Here is a 15,127-nt window from a genome sequence, read left to right as displayed (position 1 = left end):
AGGGCAAGCTTTACAACTCAAATGGAAATTAAGTGAAAAAAAGTTATTTGGAACATAGAGAAAAGGGGTGAAGAAGAGAGAAGGAGACATGCTGAAAATGCCAGCCAATATCACACAACACCCTCTTTAAACAAACTCCACATTGAATTCAAAAGAGTGCCTATCTTCCATCAGGTTCTTGACATGTGCCACAACTCAAAAGTTTTATTTATTGCATTATGAGAATTTTGTGCCTTAAGAAACTACAGAAATGTATCAGAAATGTGTTTTCAGTTAATTAAAAAGTATTTTCAATACAAAATCCATAATGTATTTCCTTTTCGATTTTGCTATATAACATAACAATGCATTCATAGGCATCTTGCAACACGCTCCCAGAACTTCCTAATTATTACTCTAGAAATCAACCTCAGAGCTTTTAATGTCTCATCTCAAAATGAAGTTTGGGTTCTTTGCTCTGAAGGCTATGACAGTCTGTGCTTCTAAGAAAAAACCTGTAGAGAATGTGTTGACGTAGTCTTCTGGATAAATTTTTCCTCTTCTAACAATATTACCCATGGCTATTTTCCCGACAGGGTCCAGAAACAACCAACAACTCTCTTTACAGGTTTTCATCATAACCCAACCTCAGAAGGAGGCTGCCAAAAATTGAGTTGTTTGTTTCTAGTATCTCCCAGATGAAACACACTTTTGTTAAATCATTGCACGTGAAATTAGACAGCTTGTTAGTGAAACCTAATCATTCATTAGCATTTTAAATTACAGAAAAGGGACAGAATACTTCAGTCTCTGACTACTTGAATATTAACAACTAATGCTTTTTGTTTATATGTAAATATATAAAGTCTGTTTCAGAAGCTAGCTAAAGAACACTGGGTAAAACATTTTGCTTTTTCAAGAGTTCTTAGAGCTCACAATATTCCTCTTTTCTTTGTTTTTTATTATTCTTTCCCCTCACTTTCTTGATTATTTTCAACATCACATCTATCTTACTTGCATGAGAGGAAAAATTACAGCTCTGCTCATGGCAAGACCTTTTTTCTTCCCTTTGACACAGCTCTTGGTATTTGCTATGAATGAATATGCTTTTTCCAATATACTTATTCAAAACTGGGAGACTTGGATAGCTGAATTTGTATTAGAGAGACCCTTACATTAGCTCAATATTACACTACAAATCCATATACAAAGGAATAAGGAGAGAACAGAATTATGGATGATGGTACCAATCGCTTATCAATAAAGTATTATGACCTCTTGTCCTGATCTTATAGAAGGAAGTGAAATTCAGACAACCAAGACTAAACTGAATGTAATACTAGACTCTCGCCTAGTTAAATGAAGAACCACAGCACATAAAGCAGGTGGTTAAGCATCCTCCTAGAGAAGCAAAGGAAGAAAACCTAAGAACCAGACTGTTCTCTATGAAACCATTATGCAGACTTTGGAAAAAGCCGAGATCATGGAAAGATCCCAAAAGACCTTCCCAGATCATCTAAATCACAGGTTTGTTTCAGTGACTTTGGCATCTGACATCTGTGGGCAAGCTATGCGCTTATTTTATATTATTCTCTACTTCATACTGCTCACTGAGGAAGGGAAAAGGCTGTCAGCATCACAGTCACACGTGGCTCTAGCTGGTGGGGTACAGGCCAATATTCTGTCATTGAGTTAATTACATGCTATTTTTGCTACTTTTACTGTGGGAGAGGGCAAAATACAAGAGAGAGGCAAAGCACATCTCAAACTGTTAGACCTGTGAGACAGAGTCAGAAATACAGAGCCTTTTGCCCTATGCCGACTGCAACACTAAGTTTTAGAGGAATGCTAAGCTACTGACCAGTCCCAAAATGTATTAGAAGCTGATCAGCTTCAAACTTTTGCAAATTAACTCAGATTTCTAAAAGTCAAAGTGTGAGTTGCAAGAAAGGTTTTATAAAAGGTTTCAGTCATGAATGAAACAAGTATAACCCCTTCCTGCCTTCAGCTTCCCAATTTTCAGACTTTTGCTTGTAGCTTTCAAGATAATTATGTTTTAAAAAAAAAAAAAAACAAACAACGAACAAACCCCAACAAACAAAACCACAGCAACAGCACAAACACATGTAACACTACTAGCAGTCTCCTGAAAGTATGAAATGCTGCAACAAAACGTACAGACTATAACATATCATCTTCCCCGTCTGCAAGCAATCTTCATTTCAAGAGCGTTTTCAAAGCACCAATATACCATAATGCTAAGCACTAATAAGCTGGGCAGGCAGGCTCTCACCATGCTAATTAACTCACCTATGGGGTTCTAACTATAGCCCACATGCACAATTCCAAAAGCTTTTCTCTCCCCTCCTATACCTTTGTCTAATAGTATTCACTAGAATCACACTCAGGAAGAAGACGCAAGTGTGTCTTGCCTCAGCTAAAACTTCCTTATTATTATTTTTAATATCAAGAGGCATGGATATAGAAGGGCTTTTGCCCTTACAGCAACAGGAAAAATAATTTAAACCATTGGAGGCCATTTGATGTGGAAAATGTGTTCTTTCTGTTTTTCTGGTTGAGAGTTTCGAGAATTTCCACAGATCATTTGCTGCAGAGGTCAAATCCAATCCATGAAATTTCCTCCAAACATACAGGATTTTTACTACAGCCATACACAACAGTGATCTCCCTCTTGCCCATCTAAAGAAGACTAATCACTCCAGGGTGTAGCTTAATATAAACAGCTGTAACAAGGACTTTGCACAGCAATAGCAACAAGAGCCATTGCCGAGGTGTCCACAACAAAGCCTGTTCTCAGATGTCCCCGTGGAAGCTCTTTAAATCAGGCTTGCCTACACATTGCTCACAGCTCATTTCCAGGCTCTGCTTCCCAACAGGCATGTGCTCAGTATGTATTGTACTGCTTTCTCAACGGCTTGCCTCCCCACCTTATCATACAAGGATGTGAAAGTGCCTAACTTCCATAAATAGGAAAGGGGCTTAACCCAGAAACGTGTATTAATTTCTTGATTGGGCTTCTGTAGCAGATCAGAAGGCATATGAAAAGCTCTCCAGCTCTCAGGTCCTATCATTCCATTTTCCAAGCATTAAGAACTCCATACAAATTCTCTAGCAAACAGAATAGATACTCCAACTACAGCAAAATCTTCCTTTGACAACTGAAAATAAACCTTTGAGGACAAATTCAAAACCAAGGCTGAAGAGCTGCTTTCCTTCCCCCTGTATTTTTGCTGCCTTCCTGCAACAAATTTCAGTCCACACAGCTGCACAGATCCAAATGGGCAGAATTCATCACTACAGAGGAGAGAATGAAAACAAAAATAAGCTCTCTTATTTCTGAGAAGCATTTCCTTTTAACTGCTCTGGATTTCTTCTGGATGAAGTTGCAGCTAGCAGTTCTTTGTTGATAGATACCAACTACATATTTTGTGAATCAGCATGAGCACATCTCAGATTTATGAAGCATCACAGAGTAGGAAAACTATTACAGAGCATCTGGAAAGCCAACTAAAAATATTCAATATGAATAAATTTCATATTTTGTTTTAGTTTTTCAGGGAAAATTACGAACAACAGGATGCTACTAATTATTACATAATCAACACCAGTTAGTGAGACTAGTTTATTATTATAGTTTAAGATTTATGTGGAAGATACTGGGTTTGAAGGCAAAAAGAGGCAGTTTTAGTCAATCTATGAATATGAACTTCAGGGAGCAGTTCACACCAAAACACTTGGCTTCCAGAATGCCAAGAGGCATTTAACCTACTATCTTTTGTAACTTAAGACCTGAGGATCATTCTATGGTGGCTTTCAAAAGGCAATTAAAGAAAAAGGCTGGTCGAGACACTTGATTCCATAATTCTTGTAGAGTATTCATTACAGCATTTGACATAGAGAGTGCAGAAATCAAGATGGTAGTGGATATAGTGTCTTGTACTCAGATTTTTCTCGTAATATAGACAAAAATTACTCCTAAGTATTTTAAAACCACAGATTTCCACTTATTAAACATAGCATTCAGTGAGACAATACTAGCGCTAAAGTTCTGAAGATCAAAGTGTAGGCCATTAGTATGAATCCATTTTGGATGTGTGTGAAAAATATGAACTCGTATAAATCATTCATAAACGGCATCTCTACATCTCTTCCCACAACTCCTTAGTATTACTTAGGGTTTTTTCCAGATGTAAGAAGTATTGACTTCAGCTAAAGTCTCTGCTCATTAAGGACCTCGGTTCATCTCCCACCTAAGCTGGCTCAATTACATTAGGAACCAAACACTCTGAAATTATACAAATTTTGTTCTACTTAAAAAAAACCTAAATTAAAAGGTGTCTTTGGCCTTGTGCATGCACACAGGGCTTTGTTTATAATAGAACGCAGAACTGCTCTGAGAAAAGTTCAAGTTCTTGTGAAAGAAGGAACTTAAAAAGTTTTCGAGATGATTGTGATTTTCCTGTTTAAGATCACAAAATTAAACTGGCCATAAACCCCTCATCTCACAAGTGCCAAAAAACATTTTATCATTTAAAATTTACTGAGTAGCTCTGTTTGAACAGTATATAAGAGATACAAGCACCACAGACTTTAGCTTCAAGTTTTCCGTCTTCTGCCACCTTAAACTTGAATTTGGTCAGAAGGTATCAATTCTAAAAAAAACATAACTGGTCTAAGGTGTGGCTCTTTTCGCTGCTGCTTTAATGAATCTCTGCATTTGATTTGATTGTTTAAACTATTTTTTTATTATTATTTTTTATTAATTATTAAATAAATGTTGCAAAACTTAATGCAACATAACTAGCAATGGAATTCATACTTTCTTATAAGAAACAACATAAAATCAATTCTTTCCTTGGAGACTTCAAACTTCTTATTTTACCCATGGGTACTTTTTAGTTAATTAAAATTAGAGTCCTTATTTATGTTGCTGTTCAAAGAACTGTTCTATTTAATTAAATCACATTAGTATAACACTAATATAACATGTTATTGTCAGACTTCTATATTTTTAAAAGAGATGTCCATAAAACAAAAATCGGAACAACAGTGAATCCAAAAAGGCAAATTAATTCAGTGTATTTTCTTTTCCATATCCAGTTTCAGTAGCAGAGTTATTTCCCGGCTGGAGCATCTTTATGACTCAATATATTTCAAAACCACTTTCAGAACACAAAAAAACCAGTACCATAAAAATAATTTGTCTTTGAGTTTAATTTTACATCTAGAACACAATGGAATATTTAGTATATCAAGTCAACTTCATAAAGTTACTTTATACTGTTCAAGTGGGGAAAAAAGGGGGACAAGGGCATATTTGCATTGGATGGCACATGACTGTGTATCTATCCAACCTAACTCAGTTGTAAAAGCTCACAAAAAAGAAAAACCACACACAAAACTACAAACAAACAAACCAGCCACCAAAACCCCTAGCCATGCTTACTTATTCCAGTTATGGGTTGCTCATTAAGAGTCAATGGCATCATGAAGGAGACATACTACTCCAGCACACAAGGCAACTATGCAGCATGAAAGAGCATGACCTCATACTGTGTGACCAGAGAGACTTACCCCATTTTGATCAAACAGAATCATTTGATATAAAAACTGTTCTTAGACTTGGAAAAAAAAATTCTTTTAGTGCCTTAACATGCTTTAAATCATCCTACTGGAAAGTAATCCTCCATCCTGTAAGCAAGCAATAAAACTCAAAATGTAAAAGGCATGAGTCATGGTAATTCAACTTTAAGATTCTGCAGTTCTTGTCCAGGCAAGCTTACTTCTTCAAGAGAACAAGTGCCCTGAAATCCTGCCCATGAAGCACAGTGGAGTGCTCCCATTAGCACTGAATCCTCAGCACCAAGAAAGGCTGTTTCAATCTTTAAACCAAACATTTTACACAAATCTAAGATACACACAAATACACAATTTTGTACATATATATATTACATGAGAGTCCTCTTTTCAGTTCTTTTTGATTAAACCAAACATAATTTCATCATTTAATGGTTTGGGTTTTTTTAATGTGAAGAACATTTAAATAGATTCTGCACAGCTGCACCCACAGAAACACTCATTCTAGCAGAATCACAAAGCACGTCAGTAGGACAGGATGCAAAATCAAAGCAATAATGAGCTTTTCTTCCACAGTGGAAGCCTTCACTTGGGCAAGTGATTGAGCAGCACTGACCACAGTCCCTCAGTCAGTCTGATTACCTGTGATCCCACTCACTCCCACAATCCCCTTTAATCACCTCGGGACATTTACAAAATTGGTGTTTAGGAGATTAGGAACACTAGATTACTAGATTTCTATTTCAGAAGGGGTAAAAATAGTTATTTTCTGAATGAAGCCATACTGGTTGGTATATTTAGCAAGTAAAGATAACACCAGTGACCTCTATTATGTTAAAGGATTCATAAATAATTAAAATAAAATCTTTGTAACTGGTTAAACATAGACATCTAAATCCAATTTAGGCACCTAGATAAGAGGTTTGATTCTAAAAGCCATCTGTTTACTACCTTTCACAGTACTTTCCACTGATCACTTATTTACATACATTTCCTTACATAACTTTTAAAAATTGTTTTCTTGAAACAGTGATTTACAGGGGCACCTTTCTGTGCGTTAAAGCTTCTGGTTTTATCAGCAAAATAAAAAGGGGATTGTAAGTCACTGCTACTGCAACAGTGTATGAAAAATTTAGAACTGAGGGGGGAGAAGGCACAGTTCTGCAAGATCACTGTGTACCTAAAACCATCTCCACAAGTGGAAAATATCAAAAGGTAAGATGTAAAAAGCAGCAATTCATAAATACTAATTAGCATCTTGCCAGTGATTGCATGATAACATTTACTGATGCATAATTGAATAGCAAAAAATTAAAAAACAGAACGCGTGGGTAGATTTAATAATTAATTCCTCCCACGCTAATCAGTTTCTGACTTTCTTCTAATAAGCACAATTATATATTCTTTTTTCTTTTCTTCTTCCTTTGTGAGTAATAAGCTATCAGTCTGTCTTTTTAAAGCTAAAGGGGAGGGGGAACCATTGCAAATAACATAGTAAATATAATTTTTAGCAATTCTAAGTTTCTAAATGTTATAATTGTACTGAAGTTTTTGCTTCATTACTTGATACTACTAGGATTCCTTGTTTTACAAAACAATAGCAATTTTAAGTTTTCCCATTAGAATTGGCCCATCTTCCCTCAAACCTTCTAAACTGCACATTTGTAAGCCGGTGCATTTCCTTATGTGTGTTACTATACACATATGTTAATAGCCATCACCCACTATCCCAACAGCTAGGTTGTGGTTAAGGACAGATCATCTCCACTTTCACAGGTATAAGCAGACAAAAGAATGCATGTTATTCAACAGTTACAGAGTTAGTTACGTCACGATGCAACTGCCTGGATTAAAGAACTGATTTGCAAGCAGCCGCAGTGAGCTTGTACACCCTTTCACTGTGCAAGGGATAAACAATGTAAAGCACAAGAGGAGCCAGAGACATAGATGAACACAATGCTTAAAATCACACATAGGTCTATTGACTAAGTGTATTATGAGCACAACATATCACTGTAACAGCTACAGGGGAAGTGTCAAACTATTAAGTCAAATCAGAATTTTATTATTTTTTCTTAAACTTCAGCCAAACTTTATATCTTCACAATATTTTGTTAGACCAATATATTCTGCAGTCAAATGCCAGAACAATGACAACAGAAAAATCCCCACAGCAAGGCACACAACCCTCTAGAGGTCATATGGAAACAGAATTGCTGCAACATGGCAGAACACACACAAAAAAATATCCAAATTCTGATACAGCCCTCCCTGCAGGTGGCTTTCACCCTTTCATGCATGGAAAGATAGACTGACGTTTTTTAATCATAAATATATAGGGGGAAAACAGAACAAACCAAACAAATAAACAATAAACCACCAACCCCCACTACCCAAGCTTCCAAAACACCTTCAAGATCACAGGAACAGCATTCTCCATTTAACACTCACCACCAACCACCACCACCACCACACCTTCCAAATATCATTGCTTTTGGCACTTCAGCAAACACCCAAAGAAAAATTGCAGGGGTAAGAGGAGCAGCCCTGGAACCACAAAGCCTAGCACCATTCTAGAAATCCAAACCTTACAGTCATGCGTCTTCAATTGACATGAAATATAAATCTGCAAAAGCACAGGGCTGAACAAAATCCTTTGGACCTGTTGCACCTTCCCCATTAAGCACCAGCCAGCAAACTTAAGTTACTCCAAAACATTTAGCACTAAAATTTTCTCCTCCCATTGCAGGAAACAGAAGCACAAAACCCATCCATATGCACGACACATCCAAGAGCAACTAGATGCCTGAGAGAGCAAATTTCATCCTGAACGCCGTCACACTGACAACTGGGGGATCAGGCCCAGCCAGCAGTGATTATATGAAAGGCGGCTCCTACTCGATGAACCTGTTCTCCTTCTTCAACAAGATGACCCACCTAGTGGATGAGGGAAAGGCTGTGGATGTCACGCTGTCTACCTGGACCTTAGTAAAGCCTTTGATACCATCTCCCACAGATGCTGCTGCTGCTCATGACTGGGTGTTTTGTCTGGTTTTTTGGTTGTTTTTTTTTTTTTTTTTGAGAAAAGGGAAGGGTCTGGGGGGAGGGGGGAATCCTTCTTATTAGCAGAACCACTAGCAGACTTCACAAAATGCTCTAAGTACAGTCTTTGTGTCCAAGCACGCCCACGGTCAGAGGAATGCTGTTACCACTTTAGTGCTTGAAAGGGGACACAAGGGCTTGTGCTCAGGACAAACAGAAATAAGTAATGATGAGACCATACATGGTACCATGACACAGAGCACCAAGGCACAAGCTATGGGAATAATGAAGATACAGTCAGTAAAGCAGATTGACTACAGGTCAGTGAGGTAAAGGAGGAAAAAATTTATTAAAAAAAGTACTGCTGAACAGTTTCCCTTTCATTCTTGTTATGAATATTTCTGAGGATCCCCTCTTGGTCTTTCAAGGAATTAGCCAGGTGCTTAAATTTACATTTCAATTTTTTTAGTTTACAAGTTATACAACTGCAGGTTTACTGGAAGTTTGGCTATTTTTGCTTTCTTTTTAACATCAGACAAATAAATTGATACTATTGATTCTACGTTTTCTTGCATATCAAAAGTACAGACCAGGTCACGAATAACCAGTTCATTTGCAAGTAGAAAGAGAAACAGCCTTCTAAATACCATTAGCATAATAATTATTATGTAAACTTTAATTTCCTTTACTAGACAGAATAAAGTATTAAGAAAGCAGTCTCTGAAGAATTCCTTTTTCTGTCAGTGACTTCAAAGTGGCTTTTTTTCTTAATTGCCTCACAGCAATTACCTTGCATACATTGATCAAAGAGTCACTAGAAATATTCCTCAACATTAAGCAACACAATGATAACAAACTACCTGTTCATCCTTAATTCAGGGCAGAGGAAATGACAGTTCATCCCACTGCAGCAAAACCACGGGGAGCAAAAACAATTTTGCATCTCAAACTTTTGATAAGAAGGAAGATTACTTACGTCCATGAACTGGCACACTGCATTCAGGGAGTGGCTCTACAGTTGTCATACTACAGTTGCAGAGGTCCTTTTAGCTAGCATCTCCAAAGCAAGGCACATGCCTCACTGTGAATAAGATGCTCTCTGGGTCAGTGCAGAGGTCTTGGGTCTCATCTAATACAGCCTCCAGCAGAGTGGCAAAGTAAAGATGTGTTGTGGGAGAAGCATAAGCAGCAAATCCCATCTTCTTTGCTAATCCCAGCTGAAGTCACTTGTTTGGTATAACTTCACATATTAGCTACTTAATTACTTATTTCCTCCATGGCAGTAAACTATCAATACTCCAAGCTTGCCGGCTTCGGTAAATGTACTGCAGTGAAGTGTTTTGGTTTGGGTGGGGTTTCTTTCCCCTTCTTTCCATAGACCTGATTCAGTAATTTAGCACAGGCGAATCCCATCAAACTACTGTTTCACAAAAACAGGTTAGGAGACTACATAAGCCTATAGAAATCCCAGATTTATTTTGCAACCTCTATTCAGCTAGAGAAAAAAAGCCAAATATGCAGAATGGGAGCTAGCTGAGTGACACTGAAATGGGTCACAGAACCACCAGTTGTTTCAAGGTCCTTACTACATCCTAAATAAAGATAAATACACAGTTTACACTCAAACCACCTGCAGCAGATTCACTGCTACTAAGCCATGATTATTATTTTAAAACTTTGGCAGGAACAGAAGAGGAAGAGGTAAAAGCGTGTTCATGTGAGGGGGAACATCAATAGAGTCGTTAATATTTCACTCTTCCATGAAGAAATCTCACATTGACTTTTTCTTGGTAATTGACAAAACTGTTTGAGATGTCTTGTAGAAGAAATACACCTATGAAGAATTCTGCCCAAGTGAGAAAGCAATATGGGAAAGTTTGTTTCACCTTTTTCTGTGGTAGCTAAAAATAAGTTAGAAAATTATATTTTGATGTCTATACCATAATAAAAACAATTAAGGTTTACAGAATGGAAGAAACAGATGGTTGCTCTTTGAGTTTTATTAAAGCTTCTGTAATTTCTACAAACAGGCTAGCAGCTTATCTTGAAAACTCACTCTGATTCTCCAGAAACACATTATCTTTCCTGAATTCCTTTAATCTTGCACTATTATTTGAGAAGAAATAACAAACAAATACTCAGGCTTAAGAAGCTTGAATTTTGCATACTTTGCTGAAAAAACATTATCAGTATTTGACTTAAAAATCACTGCTTCTTTGTCCCAAACAGATAACTTTTTCCAAGGCAGAAGACCTCTCAAACATTTCCCAGCCCCTATAAATCTTTCTCCCTTTGGTCTGCATGAAAGATGATACGAATGAATATGGCAGACACAAGCAAAAGAGTGTATAAATCCTGCCAGTGATTAAGCAAAGTGTTTTCAAACTAGAATGGATGAGGGGGCCTATTTAATATTGGGACTGCTTTCTGACAGTCTTAATTTACACATCAAAAGAGAAATACACTCTAAGATTTTGTCACTGTAATGGTTCTGCTATTACATTAACTAGCAATTACTACACAATGCAATGCAAGCTGACTAGGCTTTAAATGCCAAGTCCCAATTTCCAAACCTCCTTAGGCTGTTATTTCAGTGTCTTCCACACTTTGAAGGGAGAAAATTACAAAGGTTACAATTGCATAGATTAATAATGGTTAAAAATGCCTACAAACACTGTTTTCTAGCTCTGTGCAAGGAAGCAGAAAAATATCAGTTGTCATTTACCTTTTTCCTCTTTTCTACCCAGTACTGGAGATACAAAGCACAGGGGTGGAAACCGGTAGACGTGCTCTGGGACAGCTAATTTTTGCCTTTGAACAGCTTCACAATAGCACACTGCATTGGATCAGTGCCTTAAGTTGGGGGACGTACAGCCAAACAACGTATCTTCTGTGCATGGAAAGGAGATTAGGGGGAACAGATGTTTCTGCTTGCTCTTCCTCATCTGGAATGTTGCTGATATTACTGCAGAGCTTGAGAATATTAAGTGTCCCTTGTTTAAAATGAGATGCTTACTATATCTACTATAATAAACCTCAGTGGTTTATTATACAGCTTTATACGGAAAATCTTCAAGGTCTTCAGACAAAGTCAACCCTATATGTGAAATTCATTTCTGTACATAGCTAAGAATGTTTTCTTTTATGAGCTACTGCAGTAGTTTTCTTTGAAGTACACATACAGGATTTATTAGGAAGAGTGGAAAGCTGCAAAAATGCTTCAAATCTCTACTTCCTAGGAAACACAGTTGTTGTTACTTCTCTTATGAGGGGGATACATCTGCTTTTATTTCTGGCTCCAGAGAAGTAGAGTCAGGGGTATCTTTCCTGAGTTATTTCAAGTCGATTTGTATAACTCTACAACAAAAGTTGTAAAGGCCAAGACTTTTGCAAAGAAAGCAGAACAATTACCTGCACCTTGTCTCCACTTGCATTTCAATAGGACCTAAACCAAAGCAAAGCATGTTCTTACCCAGCACCTCCACTGTGCAGTGGACTCTTTGGAGTCAGACCCCTTTGCCTGTGTGCCTGTAGTAGCAGGCAGCATTCTTTTGTCATAAAAAAATTACAAAAGGGGTTCTGGTGTTTGCTCTTGGCACTTAGTCTCTTTCCCCCTCTCCCCATACTTTTAACTTTCTGCAGTGTCTGTCAAGTCAGAGCTGGAACTGGGGAATCAGCAGGAACACAGAAGTTCCTCAAAACCCTGCACACATCAGGATCCAGACTGTTGAAGTTAGATGAACTGAGGAAAGCTACTAAAGAAAAAAAGACACCACAGAAACAGGCCTGCCACTCAGCCAAGAGGGCTTCTAGGTTTCACTCATCTGCATCAAGCTATTTCCAAATGTGAACTATTTGTGGCAAGAGATGATGCATTTCCTCTGATGTTTTATTATTTTTGCCTTTCACAGATAAGAGGTACCGCTCACCCAAACCCAGTACCTATTTTGCCTGCATTTCACAGTAGTCACAATTATGAACTGGCCAGCTGCAAATGTTCAGCTTTTGATTTGCCATCTGTTTCATGCAAAGGTTCAACACTGTTCTGGCACAGCTGGATTCTCCTTCATATACTTTGAATTGTTCTTCTGTGACCTCACTCAGCTTTCCCACAAAATGCCTCCAAAAACCTTAATTAATCAGAGGTCAAATGTAATTTGCTTGAATGGAATTATGTCTATTTATAAATAAATATATCATTTCTCTGTTAAGGAATGCAATAAGCGTTTCAGCATGGCTTTCACTGCAATGACATTTGATATCAGATGTCTTGCAATCACCACATTTTCTTTTCCGTGGCTGTTCAAGTTCTTTTTAATGTGAAGTCAGTGGTACCTGCTAAGGTGCATGAGACAAATACTTCAGTACAGTGATAGAAACATCCAAAATAGAGACAGGCACTTAAGAGTTATGCAGGCTGGTCACACAGCTCCATAATTAATCCTTCAAACAAAATTTCAAAGGGTTGACGTTGATTGTTAGTGAACGCATTTTCCAGGCTACTTGATGAAATAAAGTTGGCTTGTAATAAGTGTGAAACAGAAAAGAGTAAAATAGATAATACAGTCTGAAGGACTTCATGTATTTTCTATTTATTGCTGTAAATCATGATTCCTAACCAATATAACTGCATGCAGTAGAATTTTTTCAGTTGTTCTCTGTAATTACTGCATACACAATGCAGTTCCCACTCAAAAAAACCAACCCAAGAAAACACGACACAAGTTCTGGTATTGTTTCTTACCTTTAGATTTTCCCACTCATCTCATAAAAAATATGTTACTTCATCATCTTCATTAAAGGCCAAATCAGAGCCGCTGGGAAGACTGACACTGGTAAGCAGGCACTGGATCAGGAGCCCTGGGTTTTGCAGGAGTTACTGTCAAGCAGGGCAGTTCGCACCAAGCACTGGCAAACAGTCCTTAACTGCTCCTTAATGCTCCTTAAATGTCCTTGCGATTTCCTTCCCCAACTTCTTGCCACTTAGTACTCAAATTAATTGTGCTGAAAGTATGACCTGTAAGTAGGTGTAAATTTAAGCAATTGAAATACATGCAGTACAGTTTTCTGTCTAGAATAGGATTGTGAAAGGGAAATAAACAGAGCAAAGGAACATGTTACATCTACAGACATCTGTGGGCCCATGTTAAATGTCTCTGCACAAGGAAGTTTTACTCTTCCTTTTTGAAAATCCCTGCCAAAGAAACTTTTCTATCCACTTCTGCAATACATGGGTCCAACTGCTATTTCTAGAAAGAGCAGACATCACTCTGCCTCTTGATCCTCTACACTAGGAATTCAGCAGCTGGTTATGCAAAGTGCGGACTTCTTTCTCTCTCTCAGAGCTTTCTGCAGTGTAATCTTTGTCCTCTTCAGCATCCATATAAGCAGCATCATGTGCCATTATTTTCCTCAATGTACAGCTTCAAGAGTCTGTTTATTAGACAGCAAGACCAGAAGATTCCTCCAAAGAAAAGAACAAATAGTCCCCTTTGCTATAAATAAGTGGATTTTTTTAAAGTATTTGCTGACTACATTTTTCCCCCAATTTCCATGAAAAGAAAGAAATAAGTTTTCAGGAAGTCAATTGTTTCTTTGAATTGACTTTAAAGCAATTGTAGGAAGACAAGAGAACACTTCTTTTGATCTTTTGCTATTTAAATAGTGACTTCCACTAGAAAGAGATGATGCACTCATAAAAGGAGCCAGTAACTATATTGCTAACCATCTGTTTTTGAATTTGCCACTTAGTGGGTACAAATATATATTTTTAGATGACACTGTAAGAAAGCCAGAAAAAGTTAATCATTTCACTAAGAGATCAAACTATTTATTTTCATTGTCTTTCTCCTTTCCCTTTAATCCTAGAAAAGGAACCTGTTTAACCTAATAAAGCTATCGACCTGGGCCTTAATTTTCCTTATTTATTCAGTTCCTGTAGAGAAAAATTCCAGACTTAACATCTATCTACTCCACAAAATACAGAGCAGGAGAGAAGAGCTCATGATTTTATTTTATACCAGCTGAAAGTTTCTTCTGCTTTTTCTTTAGTATTCCATGCTACCAGATCTGATGTTCAAAGAACAAGCCAGCTGTCAAATTTTGGAAAAAGGGCAACAAAAAACCCAACACCTTACCAAAGTAAAATTATGTATAGGAGCAGCTCTCCCTAAATCTACTCAGAGGTGCAATGCACTTGTGCATTAGTGGTCATCACCATTCAAGTGCCTCAGGGTACCACCCTGTTGTTGAGCCTGCTGTGCAGTCAGAAGGTCATTTCACACCCTGACTTGTTGGCCAGGGCTGGAATCACAACTGCAAAACACCAACCATGGAACTATTAAATCTAATGGTGTTGAAGGTCTCTCTGAAGATTTGGGTAAAGAAAAAAAATGCAACGGCAAACACAAAGAGAGGAATATCTTAACTCTAAACCAGACGATCACAGTGTGAATACTGGAGGCAGTAAGTACTTTATGAAATACACCTATGTGGTACCTGCAAGCAT

General features: G+C 37.5%; 1 long non-coding RNA gene across 5 annotated transcripts in view; it reads right to left on the bottom strand.

The window, feature by feature from the left end:
• Positions 1–14,508, bottom strand: part of LOC129785396 (uncharacterized) — a 322,564-nt gene extending 308,056 nt beyond the window's left edge. For all 5 annotated transcript variants that reach the window (XR_008749444.1, XR_008749442.1, XR_008749443.1 and 2 more), the window contains exon 1: positions 13,364–14,508. This is a non-coding gene — a long non-coding RNA (uncharacterized LOC129785396). The remainder of the gene's footprint in view (positions 1–13,363) is intronic.
• Between the last annotated feature and the right edge of the window lie 619 nt (positions 14,509–15,127).

This window comes from Falco peregrinus, chromosome 12, assembly GCF_023634155.1.
Source record: "Falco peregrinus isolate bFalPer1 chromosome 12, bFalPer1.pri, whole genome shotgun sequence".
Classification (NCBI taxonomy): Eukaryota; Metazoa; Chordata; class Aves; order Falconiformes; family Falconidae; genus Falco; species Falco peregrinus.
This window is presented reverse-complemented; position numbering and strand designations above follow the sequence as displayed.